Source organism: Camponotus floridanus, unplaced genomic scaffold (genome assembly GCF_003227725.1).
Source record: "Camponotus floridanus strain SB8 unplaced genomic scaffold, Cflo_v7.5 scaffold10, whole genome shotgun sequence".
Taxonomy (NCBI): Eukaryota; Metazoa; Arthropoda; class Insecta; order Hymenoptera; family Formicidae; genus Camponotus; species Camponotus floridanus.
Window position 1 is genome coordinate 516,082 of NW_020229215.1, and position 13,713 is coordinate 529,794.

General features: G+C 35.6%; 1 long non-coding RNA gene across 2 annotated transcripts in view; it reads left to right on the forward strand.

Annotated features, from left to right (window-relative positions):
* Positions 1-336: 336 nt before the first annotated feature.
* Positions 337-13,713, forward strand: part of LOC105255346 — a 118,158-nt gene continuing 104,781 nt past the window's right edge. The window contains exons 1-2 of one of the 2 annotated variants that reach the window (XR_889519.3): positions 337-440; positions 930-1,130. This is a non-coding gene — a long non-coding RNA (uncharacterized LOC105255346). Of the gene's footprint in view, positions 441-563; positions 645-929; positions 1,131-13,713 lie in introns of those variants that run through there. The other variant, XR_889518.3, reaches the window with a different exon arrangement.

The window sequence follows — 13,713 nt, forward strand, 5'->3', positions numbered from 1 at the left end:
CATGAAGATTACGATAAAATAAAATCACTCGTATCGAAAGAACGTGAGAAAGAAACGAAAGAGATACTACACGAAAGAAGAATACACAGATCGAAAACTTCGGTAATGAAAAGTCGCGATACATCAACTTAATAATTGTGTGTGATGTCAAGTTTAAGAACACAGTATATCCCTAGAATATAAATTCACTTCGCAGGGTATAAAATATTTCGTGGCGGGCGAGAGAGGGGGCGTTGTGTTACGCCGCGCGACGTTGCTGTTTTTTTCACGGCGCATACCAATGTTGTGACGTCATACGCCGCGACCTTGTCACTCGTGCGGGAAATTCCGGGAAAGTTAGTGCGTCACGCGCGCGAAAGAAAGAGCGGAAGGGCTGGAGGAGAGGGAGACGTGTCGTATTATCTTTCGAAATACGATCAGTACGAGATAAATACTAGAAGGTATCAAACGCGGCCGAACAATTACGCGAGTCTCGTTGTTAGTTTTACCTACCTTATCCATTTATCAACCTTCGCGGCGATTCACGAGCATCTCAAGGCAACTATTTTATAAGGCACGCGATTTATATCGAACATTTATTGTATATGTTTTTAAAGGATACATCGTCTTAAATGGGCATCAACTCGAATCGCGCTTATTTTGATGTAATATCATAAAGCATTTTACTTGATTTAACCTAACTCGATTTCATTTTCATCGAAATCTAACGCGCATGAAGCAAAGATATTTTGCATTATCCGGATTTTTATCTTTAATTGTAACTTATATATTCAGTCTTCTGTTACATTTTAGTGTAATACAGTAATTGTTTTGAAACTAGAGCGGATATTATGTTAGTTATTGGCTGCGTCAATTCTAACCTGACTTAATCTAATAAATCATAATATAAATAATATATAATAACTAACATATTTCTCTTATTGTTTCAGTGGTAACGTGTGAAGTATACATCGAGATTAATATCGAAAGTGCCTTGTAAAGCGTCGTGTGATCGTCTTATTCTATTGATTTAGTGCGTGTGTGATCGTAGTTTTGTGCTTTCGTGAGTGAAGGAAGAAAGGATGAACAAGAGAGGAGGAGGAGAAGGACGAGGAGAAGGCTCGATGTGGCATCGTCAAAGCAACCATAAGGTGAGTGCAAATTAGATTTTACATCTTACAACACAAGTTATAATTTATTTATTATCTGTGAAACATTTGTTTATTTTTATCTCCGCAATAATGATCCATTTTACATTATCGCGTATACATTTCGCGATGATTTCGTGTACTTTGTGCAATTATTTGTAGCGTCGATTCATTCCAATTATATTTTATTTGAATAAAAAGTCGATTACAAATCGAGCACAATTATCGATATCAATAATGGAATATGAATTAAAATATCTCTACACGAAAATGTTCATTCCCGAGTAATTATTAATTAATTTGTAGTCCCCTTTTGTTTGATACTTAAATTATGCATGCTGGTGTAACCTGTTGTTCTCCGCAAAATTACTGTTAACGGAAACAATTGAAGAAATAAAACACTTACACGGTAGGGAACGGAGCAATGGGCTGGCTATTTAATAATTCCACTCGGTATCACGAATCGCCCGTAATGCGACCATATTGCTTGCATAACAACGTTAATAACACTCGACGTCAATGGAATCTATAATCGAATTACAACACTGCCATCCTACCACATCAGCCCTTGATGCTGTAATTCCGAAATATGTCGAACAGGCGGAAACCGCGAGTTTTGTGCGCGAGCTATCCGCACGCGAAAATCATTTTGATATAGACATGAATATTTGCAATCACATTGGCACTCATAACGATGTCGTATCGAATTCAGGCTGATGTGTCGCGATTATTTGCATTTCGATGCCAACTCACGTTGTTTAAGTCTCTTTCAGAGAGTACACTAAACCTTCATTTATATTAAAAGCGACAATTTCCATTCAATAACTTTTACGAACGTTCAGATAAAAAAAGATAAATATACAATGAACAATTTTCAGTTTATTTTTTATGGATTATTCCTATATAACTAAAAATTTTTTGAGAATTTTTCATGGTAATTTTAAAACGTGATCATAAATAAAATGAAGAGAGATTAATTTTCATTTTTCAGAGAGAAATTATTCTCACATTTTAATTTATATGCGACAATTATTTTCTATCATTTCTAACGTAATCCTGTAATGAATATAAAAATAAACTCAGCCATTATCAATATCAAGGCATCTGCAGTAAATCTGTAATACTAAATTTGTAAATATCTGTAAGATTATTGAAAATTTAAAATAATTTAAGATAATTTAAAAATGATAATTAAAAGCGTAAAAACGTAAAATTTATAAATGATTAAGTTATTACAGGTATTATAAATAAATTTTATTGCTTCTAATTTTTTTCACAATACTTTGAGTTGTAAAAATTCAACATATTTACATATATAATTTATCTAAAAAATTATTTTACATATAAAGCATGTATATTTTATTTTCTTTCAAGCTGCAGAATGATAGGCAAAAAATTTTACAATAATTAAAAATAATAGCTAATTAACAAAATATAAGAGATTGTCACGACAACATGATCACTTAAATAATGCATTTTCTGACTTATTCAATACAACAAATATATTGATAATGTTTGTCATGATATCGAGCATAATGCGCATAATTAGCGTGGATAGTTTAAAAATTATTCATTGCAAAAATTACACTTGCCAAATTAATATTGAGATAAAGATAGAAAATATTGAAAATATTATGATTGATCACGTGAAATAAGTATTAATTGGCATTGATTGCGTTTGAGAATAAAAAGAGGTATCTTCCAAGTAGTCACAGGGAATTTCTCATTAATATTAAATATGAATTTTATACTTATACATATTTTCGTCAATGAAATCAACTTAATTTTGTATTTTTATATTTTGTTTTAATTCTAATTAGATTCTAGTAAAGATCAAAATAACTAATATTAGCAATTCAATTAATTAAGAAATAATTAACAGACTTATAATTCTAAGTAAAAGTAGATATTATCTATATTATATTAGCTTCGTTTTTCTATCGGTCGAAGATCTTGGAAGATACCTGAGCGAATCTTCGCCACTTTATATTCTCCATGTATGATAAGCTCTTCTGTGTCCCGAAATTCTCAAACGCGTCAATTCTTCTTTGGAGGAAAGGGTTAAGTGGCCAACCTAAGATGCAAAAAAAGGAGCCGAGATCAATTCGTTCCCGATACGCCGCGGTAACGATCTCGATTTTTCTATCTCGAGGAAAAAGATTGGACAGGTGAAGAAGGGGAGCAAAAAAAAAGCAACGAAGGGGCTATCGTTCAATCACGAACACGTGTGCGTGCGCGTGTGAGTGTGGTAAAGATTTGCGACAAAAACCTGGAAAAAATATTCGCACAAAAGAACTGATATAAGTGATAACGATGCGTTTATTTATAATTATACCATATGGGAATATAATATAACACTAGGACAAATATAAAATAAATATTTCTAAGTTTATATATCATGTATATTTATGCGTATATTTTCTACATATCTAAGCAAATCTTAAGATAGATAAATATTTCATCGCGACATGTTGCAAATATCTCGGCTAATTGTTCCCTTCTGATTTAACTTTTTTCTCGTGAAAAGGGAAACTAGGTCAATAGATGAGTTCATTGAAGAGAATGGGGAGAGCCTTTTATACGGTCAATCGATCGTAACGATACTCAGCTACATTCCTGGCGCATCTTTGTGCACTCTTTGAAATTTTATAGTCCGCGACAAGTTCACGCACGCAGAATACATGCTATTTAACGCGGCGTAAATGATGATACTTTGCTTCAGTCTCGATAGCAATTTCATACGGTAATTTGCTGGTAAAGTAAAAGTTTTCCCCTCTTGTTTTACATAATTTTTTCAAAGCTGTTCACAATATATAATGCGAGGTTTCAAAAATTTATCATTATTTTTCACGCATATATTAATATTATATATATATCATTTAATATTTTTTTATATCGAAATATATAAAATCATTTTTATATATATTTCGTATACATTTCATATTCATGTATTCATATACAATACGCTGTATTATTAAAATAATCTTATGGGAAAGACTGAATAAAAAATGAATCAAATATTTTTTAAGCGAGACTTTGTTCTCAAAGATTTATAATATCGATTTTAGAAATCTGAAACAGCAATAGCATGAAGCATTACTCTTTTATTTCGTAGCTAATCGATGTCAGCCTCAAGTCTGCCTATGATAAACCATCTCATCATTTTTTTCATTCGCTTTTTGTTCCTTTATTATGCGCGCGCAAACTCAGACAGGTAGCAAAGCTCGTTCTATAAATAACAGAGAAAGGAGTGTCGCATGAAGACAAAGGGAGCAAATGAACAATATTCTAATCGATCGACCAGAAAAAAAGCTCTCAGCCCTCATGAGAGCCTTTTTCCTATTTCTCGCGTGTAACATCGATCCTCGATAAGGATTTTTTTTCCGCATCGACTAAAACTAAAAACAATCTCCTAGCTTGCGACGTTAATGTTCTCGCGAAGAATTTGTGACATATTATCGATTATAAATTAAAAAAAAAAAAAAATGTCGGGAAAGTTAAGTGCGCTTGTATATTTATTTATTATCATCCTGATATTTGTGCAATTATTTAGATTTCTTAAATTTTTAAATCGATTGTATTGATAATTCGCGCGCGAAAAACATTCGTGTCCAGTTTTCCTCCCGCATACACATGGATGCGGCCGCTGCCGAATGTTGTTGGAAGCGGAAGGAACACAACAAGGAACAGTAGGTACGCTCGGCGCGAGTTTAATAACGGCTTGGTATGATAATTGAGGCATAAAAGATCGAGTAATCTGCCGTGGTGCGATTGGCTGAACGAAGGGGAATACGTTCGTCGCGCAGGGCCGCGTGTTTAAAGGATTGCAAGAAAGGCCTATAAAATTTTTCTATATAAAAAATCCAACATCAATAATCAGTGTTAACTTTATGTAATTTTTGTATATGTGACAAAAAGAGCTTTTAATTGATATACATATCGCTGTATAGTGCTCAAGTTCTTATTGCGTCAGCTTGATAATGAAATTACTTGAGATCAAAATCAATTTTCTTTTGTAGAAAGTTTAACGATACCTTTGATGATACAAATAGTAGATACTGTAAAGATTCTTAACTCATTCAAGAATGAAATTTCTAGAGTCTTAATACATGGAGGGATTTTCTCATTCTTTAATTTTATAGAAATTTTCTTCGCGTAAAATTTTAAAGAAGATTTTTCGAAATTTTTAAATTTGTCGTCGATTGTACAGGATAATTCATTTTCGAGTATACAATCTTTAGGTAGGAAATATTTATTAAAATTGAATTTGAATGATTTCTTTAAAATTTTAAGATTTTGTCGCGATATAAAATTATATTTTTATAAAGCGGTGTGCAACACACAATTATAGCGGCCTATTCTTTTTTCAACGAACTACACTATATGATACACGCGGCCCTGAACCCTCGCATCTCAGGCCTCGCTCGGCTCTATTACATACGCGTTGTACGTGCAAGTCAATTTACGGCGGAAAGTAGCTACGTGAAATTGTTTCGTCTAAGGTAGTGGTTAATTTAGCTTCAGATTCCACGGCGGTGGCAAAGGAGAACAGCGCTGCATCAGGACCCGCGGGGGCGGGTGAAAGCAGTGGGAGGCCTTCAATTCCTCATATGCGGCATTCCTCTACTACCTATCACGCAAATCGGAATGAAATTTTCCGCGAGCAAACGCGAACGTGGGTGCACGCGGTTTCTCGGTTAGAGTTATTAAATTAGACGGTTATTACGAGCGGTCCCCGGGAAGCAAGAAGCGAGGTCGGTCAATGGAACTGGGAAAAAGCGTTAGGGAAGAATCGGCGGTCATTATACCTTGATGAGATCAATTAACACCGATGGTTCCGCTTTAAATACGATTTTTTTCGTCAACTATATTAAAAATTATTTTTTTATTATAACGTATATTAATTATTATCATATCGTTACATGTTAACGTGAGATTGTGTGTTGCACACCGCTTTATAAAAATATAACGTAATATTTATCGATATAAAAGTATCATTAAATTGAATAGATTTTTTTTAGTTTCCTAAGATTTATTTATATGAAAGTTAATAATTTCAATTTTGTGAGATGTATACAATATTCAATTATTAGTTTCTCAATGTATTTTATATCAGATTTTAATAATTACAAATTAAAGAATGCAAATTTGTCAGATATTTGGTGGAAAATAATTAAAATAAACATATTAAAAGAGAAGAAATTTCCGAGTTTTTAAAAACAATTTTTTAACACGTGATATTCATCCTTTTATTTTCAAATAGCGTTATGTAAGCGTCGCGTTTCTAAAGTATAAAATCTCCGGTGTATTTGTGCAAAACTCCACACACACGCCGCTAACTAACTTAATCCACTTCCGCGATGCCGCAACGAGTCGCGGATTTAAATGCGACGAACACTTCCGCAGATAGACCCGTCTCGGCCGTGACGGTGATGCGCCCTTTGCATGTCGGCATCCGCGTTAAAGCTTCGGGCGGACCAAATGACCAGTCATAAAATTTATAATGAGCCAGGCCCACGGCTGATCGGTCCGTCCTTTAGTGCGCACTTCTCCTCTTGTCTCCTCGTCGTTTCTTCGTCTTTTCTCGTGCTCTTGTCGGGATCCCTTGGAGCTCTCCGAGTCTCGGTCCTTTTTCCTCCTCCCGACTCTGTCCCTTCCCTCCCCCGCTTGCTCTGGTCCCTTGGCCGATTCGGCCGATGGCAATCCATCCATCCCTCTCGTCCGCGGGTTCCCTCGATACAAACTGTACCTGGGTACAGTCGAGATAATGAAAAGGCGCTCTCTCCGCATTCGGAGGAACTTGTGGAATCCGTGCTGGCGCATTGTGCTAGCCGCCATTATCTCGCCCGCGGAAACTTGGAAATAACAACGGCGGCGACGATTGGATCCCGCGTTTTTCGTGTCTCGCGTTCTCGAGATCTCGCTTGCGAGACACTATGTAAATAATGAGTGCCCCTCTCAGAACGGACGGGAGGTCCGGAGCGATTTTCGAGACGCCTTAGTACTTGGACAAACTCGGTCGTTCGCGAAAGGTTGCGTATTTCAATCAAACGGAAGGATCGAGGGATTGGGAGAGAGAGGTTTCTTTAATTGCGTTTCTCGTACTCACGCAATGAATTAAACATTGGCATCGAATGTATTGCATTGATAAAAAGATTTAAAGTAATGTAAATGGCGTACACTTATATTGCATTAGAATGGAGAACATTTTGAGCATTCATTACAAATACATTTGTAAGGAGAACAATTATATGAACATTTTCAGAATCAATTTTCATATTTTCAATCTGCTACAAATATTCTTCACGTACGAAAATTCAAATAATCTTGAAATGGCTGACAATCATTTATAGAAACTACATCATTGAGTAATAAAAATGGCATATTTGAGATTGTTGTATGATATACAATAATTTACTAATATTAATTAATTAATTTCCCATCAACATTCTATAAAAATCTATCTCACTCCGACGCGTTTTGCGCAACGTATGTTGGAACAAGAAAACAGACGATAAGAACTGCGAGAAATCATGACATGTTTTCTGTTTGCGACGCGCACTGTACGCACTGTACATCGAAAGAAGTAAAAAAAAAAAGGAGCGACAGCCAAGTGGAAGAAGGGAAAGAAGAAGCGGAAGAGAGAAAAGAAAAGTGAGACAGAGGCCAGTCGTCCCATGGCGTGCGATCTATAGAACGGCCGATTTTTTTCCATCCTTTTTCATTCCTGCCTCCCGTGCCCCCGGTGGGCCCCACCGTCTCTCTTTCGCCTTCTGTCCCCGTCGAAAGTCGCCGCATGCGTGCTCTTCATCTTCTCTCCTGCCTCTCGTCCTTTTTCTCCGCACCGATCGTCCGACCAACGTTCCGTCTCGCTCGAGTCTTTCCCCTTCGCCTTTTTCCCTTGGCCCCCTGCCTCACGTGCGTGTACCCGGCCATTCTTTTGTCGAATCTCTTCCGTTCCTCCTTTCGTTGCCGTTCTTCGTGGCGCGGGGGTGGCGCGGCGCGACGCGACGCTCACGCAGATGGAAAAAAAATAAGAGGAACGCGCCGGAATTACGGCGAGCGTAAAGTCGTGCGGCTAATGAAGTCGCAATTCAGCGTTTTACCATTTGCCGATTCCGCCGTAAGTCTCGCTGAATTGGGAAAGGGCCTGTGGGGAAAGAATGCGTACGTAGGACCCGAAGAAGAACGCAGAGCGGAATTTATACCCGGTGCGTCAAGATAGAGCGCGTGAGTAGAACCGCTACATCACGGTTTCCACGATTAATCGTTGTAATTAGGAAAAGTTTTTATATTACAAAATAATAACTTTTTTTATGTTTTTATGAATAAAAAGTTTTGCTTTTGGAAAAGGAAAGATTGTATAAATCTCCTTATAAAATATTCCATGAGAAGGAAAAGTGCCCATAAATTTTTTGTGACGACCTACAAGACAGTTTTCTCATTTATGTCGTTATAAGTATGTATATTTTTATTATATATATTGTATACAAAAATACAAAATTAATCGTGGCTTATTGTTGGTATAGATATGTCGGATAAAGTGCATTTTTAGCATCGCGTCTTGTTAAAATTGTAATTAATAAAGATAGTTCTCTTTTGGAAAGTTATAAAAGTTTTTTGTGACGACTTACAAAACAGTTTTCTCATTTATGTCGTTATAAGTATGTATATTTTTATTATATATATTGTATACAAAAATACAAAATTATACGTGGCTTATTGGTAGTATAGATATGTCAGATAAAGTGCATTTTTACTATCGCGTCTTGTTAAAATTGTAATTAATAAAGATAGTTCTCTTTTGGAAAGTTATAAAAGTTTTTTGTGACGACCTACAAAACAGTTTTCTCATTTATGTCGTTATAAGTACGTATATTTTTATTATATATATTATATACAAAAATACAAAATTAATCGTGGCTTATTGTTGGTATAGATATGTCGGATAAAGTGCATTTTTAGCATCGCGTCTTGTTAAAATTATAATTAATAAAGATAATTCTCTTTTGGAAAGAAGTATAAAAGTTTAAAATTTTATATACACACAGTAAGATATAAAAATATATTTAAAAATCCTAAAAAAAATATCGGGCTGCTACCTCGCTGGGATATGATAGATGGAAAATATACGAGTGAAAATACCCTCGACGTAAATAAATACGGAGGTCAATAGATTCTGTTTGCGTTCCACCTGCAGGGGGTTGCATTTCGACACGGCCGGTATTTTATGCATTTCGACAGGGTACTGAAATTTTCATTACGGTTCGCTCCTGGCGCGCGGCAAGAAACAAGGAAATGAGGATTCCATCGATTTAACAGCTTCCTTCGGAATGCCGGCGCGTCCTCACGTCGTATTACAAAACCACTTGGCACGCGTTAGTCGGATGCAAATGTTGCATATTTGCAGACTAACACCATATCAGGCTTGGCGCGCAAAAAGCGGAAGCCTCTTAACGATACTTTCGCTTATACGTTAAAAGCTATAAGCGTAACGAGTAACTTTGGTGCGAACTCGACTTCGCATCATCGCATACGTCCGCTGGAGCTTAGGATTTTTAATATCGTCGAATTTATACCGCGATATTTTTATAAGAAGATTTTAATCACGTAAATAAATTATGAAAATGTTCAAAAAGGAATACGACTAACGCATAAGCGTACTTAAGCGATCAAAATTTATCTTGTATAAAATTTGCCAAGAATTTCTTGCCGATGCTAGCGAGGCGTAAATTTTGTGTGCTAGTTTATTATTTAAGTATATATCATGGAAAGATTCTCATATTCTTCCAATTTTATTTAAAAAAATCTAATGTTTATTTTATATATTGTTGAACGTATATAAGTACACTTAAAATTTTACTATGTTTTAAAATTATACTATGTTTATATGAATAGCGGTGTTATCCACTTTGCTAGCCATAATGCCAAAGATTTGCGATAATGGCAAGAATGTGTCAAGATTTCGATTACATTGTTATATGATTTTTTATACTCGCCACGTGTTCACCTCATGGACGAAGGTTATTCATGGACGGCTCCGATCGAGAACCAGCGAGCGATTATGCAGGAACGTGTAATCGTCGCTGGTAGCGCGCGCTTTATACGTCGCTCGTAAGAAAGTTTGCATTGCCGCGTGGAACTTGGAGCTGATTAGCGAACTTGGTCATCGACGCAGCTCGTCGTGCAATGTCGTAGCTGTAGCAATAGCAGTAGCAGCAGCTACGATGCAAGAAAGGCGTTAAGTAAATTTTGCGAGTCAGCTTTACGACGAGGATTTTATTAAGAAGCCTTTGCACGTAATTGCATCGTTTCATTCACTGTAACTCACGAGAAATAATAATTCTCATTCTCTTACTTGATAATAAAAACGTTAGACGTCGACCGATTACGATCTATCTTGAACTACGGGATATTTTAGCGAGAATTTCGTGGAAAAAAATTCGCATTACCATTTTACTCCCTACGCGCGATTAGATCTAATTTATACGTCAAACGTAATTACAATCTGCTATCAGATGTACAGAATAGTTAAATTTTAAATAGTTATAAATTATTTTTTTAAATGTAATTATTTTTTTCTCGGATAAAAGAATATAATACAAGTGTCACATACCTTTGCCATAGATTTATTTATGTCAAATATAGGAAATAAATAATATTAAAAATGTATGACTAGAAATATTGAGAATTAATTATTTTTTTCGATCAATTTTTATTCTTTCTTTAATTTATGCTTTTCGGATCGTTATTTTAAGTAGTAACAATTTTATATTACTTATCATGTGTTAGTACACACATCAGTGCACGCATTATGTGTAGAAGCGGTCGCGAAAACGTGCGTTTATTGTCCTGTCGGGCGTTGTTAGCAACTGCGCGCAACAAGACATCAGTTTATTGCTGCCGAGGGACATTTTCTCCCCATACCGCCGTCCTGTCATGTTCGCGTGTATCTACATAAGGGTGAGGGAGTCGCAAAATTATCTCCACGATGGCGAAGGTACTCTGATGAATGACAGATAGCTCATGACATAATGAAATTAAATAAAATTAATTATGTGACTTTACTCATTTCTATATCGCTAACTATATTTTTTTAAATATAGAAAACAGAAAAAATATTGTGTCTTTTTGTCGATACACATTATTTCTTACAATTTCAGACTTTTATTTAGAGAAAATTTAGAGAAATAAAATTAATACTATACTGTATGTAATATTTTTCTCACTTTTGAAAGTAAATTCAGTTTCTATTATTTTTTCGTGGTAAAGCTTCCGTTTTATTTGTATGTACAAGTATAGAAATGCATATAAAATTAATAACTTCACACGCAATCCGATTAGCTTTTCAATCTTAAATGCCTTTATCTGATTAAAAATTGTTTGCGTGGCAATATAACGTGACATATATTTTCTAAAATGCATTTTGTTATACTATTACATTCTTAATAAAACGGAAAAATAATTCTTCACGAAAATTGCTGTTCTTAATATGTAAAGTGACAAAATTGACATTATGAAAGTTCCACGCGAGGAATATTAAAAATTGAATCATACCTATGTGCATATAAACAGAAATAAAAATGATATTGCAGAGAATTGTGTGTCGTGATTTCTGCAGAAGCGTCGAGATAAAACTTGGGGAAAATACATCGAGAGCATTTGAAGTTCCGCTGTTTTAGACATTCTCGACATTTGCCAAGATCTGGATATCAATTCAACTATTTCAGAAACAGGCTAGGAAGGAACGCGATTTCTTTTCGTTTAAGGATCAACTTTTCCTCGCGCAACAAACGAGAATGAGAGAACTAAAGAGAGAGTTAAATGAAGCACGGATATTACAACGCGATTCTGTGATTTTGTTCGAGAAAATAAATAGATGCCTCGCCATTTTCTCAAATGTTATTAATAGAATTGTTTCTCAAGAATCTCTCTTCTTAGAAATGCATTTGCAACTTTTCAAATTTTTCAATACTATATAATTATTAATGATTACGTAAGATTAAGATGCGAGACGATAAATATATTTTTTACTAAATACCTATATGTTTCTAATATATTTTTTCTCCATTAAAATATGCATAATAATTAAAAATAAAAAATCATTCAAAAAATCAGCAATTAATTTCATGTATAATATATATAATATGGTACAAGAAAATGTATAATTCTTTGTTTATCTAAAATGAAAATTATAATTTTATATATACGTATATAATCATCAAATAAAAAGTAATTGCCAGTCGAGAGGATCATTCGTTTAAATGTCAAATCTTTATTGATTTAGGATAACGTCGATTATTTACTTATAATTTTTTTTCAATAAAGTCATATATTATTTCACGAAGGCGTACGAATCCTAACGAAAGTGCGTTTGCCCAGAAAATCGTTGATGCAATGCTCGACAGCCGGCTTCGATTATAATGACAATCGACATAATAAATCACGAGGGTTCGCCAGGGGTGTTGAGAAATGAGAAAGAAAAAGAGAGAGAATGCACGCAATGCAATACGAAGGGGCTGCGAGGGAAAGAAGGAGACACGAGGAGCAATATGCGGGTCTCGATCCGCGTTAACAAATGTCTCTATCCCGTGTTTCTATAACACGGTAACCCCCGATGAGCCGTAAAAATCGTGAATTGGGGTAGGTTCTCTGGCGTGGCACACATGGCGTTAATTCGTCGCTTTGTACACGTATACACGTTTGCTCGCGTAGATAGATGAACATAACACGTGGAAAGCCCACGCCGCGATTATCGCGTCACCGCTTTGAGAAATGGGAAAATTATGCTCCCGTTTCTGAGAGGTAACGTCGTCGCTCGATCCCCGATTGGTCGGCGGTTTATTAGAACGCTCGTAATTACGCGAGCTGCGGGGTTAATAATAAGAAGCCGTGCGAGTGTGCGAGGTATGCACGCGTTTCGCTTCGTCGAAGCGATTTTACGATTTAAGGCCGTACGTGAGTTGGGCGAGTGTTTTACGTCCGCGTTAAAAGTTAGCCCTCGCGTTTGGAAGCTCGGTTGATGTCGCGTGTTGGCGGAATTTGACGTGTTTCATTAATTAGGCGATGGCAGAGTAGAAAACTTTGATTTGGGACTTAATTTTCGCTTCTTCAAGAACTTATACGCGATACACTTTCGGAAGATTTTGTTATTTTTAGCAGGAAAAATATTTAATCGAGACGTGTATGAGTTAGACGAATTCCACTTTCGTGAAGTTGATGTTTGCGTTTAAAAGTCAGTCGACGTTACACGTTTATATTAGAAATTTTACTTTAGAAGTAAAAATCTCTCGCTTGTATTTCAAATATGCATTTTATTATTCCTATTCGAAAAAGATATTTGCTCTTGAGTTTACTTCTTTAATTAAGTAATAATGAAAGCTTTATCTATATTCATCTTCTAATGAAGATCTGTACGATAACAAATGTCGAAATGCGATAAAAAATGTCAATATTTCAAAGTATCGATCGCACGTCACAGATACTTGTCATTCAGGCAGCCGACGAATGCACATTCGTGTTCACCATCTGCCTTCGTTCCTCTGGAATGTGCCTCCGTTCCGAGGATTACGTATTAGTCCGGCAT